Source organism: Capra hircus, chromosome 13, assembly GCF_001704415.2.
Source record: "Capra hircus breed San Clemente chromosome 13, ASM170441v1, whole genome shotgun sequence".
NCBI lineage: Eukaryota > Metazoa > Chordata > Mammalia > Artiodactyla > Bovidae > Capra > Capra hircus.
Window position 1 is genome coordinate 1,473,888 of NC_030820.1, and position 1,587 is coordinate 1,475,474.

The window sequence follows — 1,587 nt, forward strand, 5'->3', positions numbered from 1 at the left end:
TGATTTCCTTTAGGATGGACTGGTTTGATCTCCTTGCAGTGAAAGGGGCTCTCAAGAGTCTTCTCCAATGTGGGAGACCTGGGCTTGACCCCTGGGTTGGGAAGATCCCCTGGAGAAGGGAAAGGCTACCCACTCCAGTATTCTGGCCTAGAGAATTACAGTCCATGGGGCCGCCAGGAGTCAGACACAACTGAGTGGCTTTCACTTCTGTCCTTTACTGTGCCTATCTTTGCATGAAATTTTCCCTCAGTATCTCCAATTTTCTTGAAGAAATCGCTAGTCGTTCCCATTCTATTGTTTTCCTCTATTTCTTTGCATTGTTCACTTAAGGCTTTCTTATCTCTCCTTGCTATTCTCTGGAGCTCTGCTTTCTGGTGGGTGTATCTTTCCCTTTCTCCTTTGCCTGTCACTTCACTTCTTTTCTCATCTATTTGTAAGGCCTCCTTAGACAACCACTTTGTCTTCTTGAATTTTTTTTTCCTTTGGGAGGGTTTTGGTTACTGCCTCCTCTACAGTGTTACAAACTTCCATCCAAAGTTCTTCAAACACTCTGTCTACCAGATCTAATCCCTTGAATCTATTCATCACCTTCAGTGTATAATGTGTAATCCCTTATAAGGGATTTAAGTCATACCTGAGTGGCCTAGTGGTTTTCCATACTTTCTTCAATTTAAGCCTGAATTTTGTGATAAGGCATTGATGATCTAAGCCACAGGCAGCTCTATACATTTTGCCTAATGTATAGAGCTTTTCCACCTTATGATCTATGATATGATCTCTATCATATGATCTACCATATGCTCAAGCACTTTTACTACTGGGTATATAACCAGAACAAAACAAAAAACACTAATTCAAAAAAATTGCATGTTCTCCAATGTTCATAACATCCTTATTTACAATAGCCAAGATACAGAAGCAACCTAAGTCCTCTCAACAGATGAATGAGAAAAGAAGATGTAGCATATTATTCAATCATAGAAAGAATGAAATTCTCCTGTTTGCAACAGTGTGGATGGACCTAGAGAACATTATGCCTAGTGAAGTAAGTCAGACAGAGGAAGGCAAATATTCTATGATATCACTTATTCTTGGAATCTAAAAATAAAACAAACAAGTGCATATAGCATAAAAGAAACAGACTCAAAAATATTGAAACCAAACTAGTGGTTACCAGTGGGGAGAGGAAAGGGAGGAGGGGCTAGATAGGGCCATGGGACAAGGAGGTATAAACTACCCTGTATAGAGACAGGTAACCAACAAGGATATATTGTACAGTACAGAGAATTATCTCCATTACTCTGTAATTACTTTTTTTAAGAATTTATTTTTTATTGAAAGATAGTTGCTTTACAGAATTTTGTTATTTTCTGTCAAACCTCAGCATGAATCAGTCATAGGTATACATATGAACCCTCCCTTTTGAACCTCCCTCCTATCTCCCTCCTATCCCACACTTCTAGGTTGATTCAAAGCCCCTGTTTGAGTTTCCTGAGCCATACAGCAAATTCCCATTGGTTGTCTATTTCATATATGGTAATGTAAGTTTCCATGTCTGGGGAGGCCTTACAAATAGCTGTGAAAATA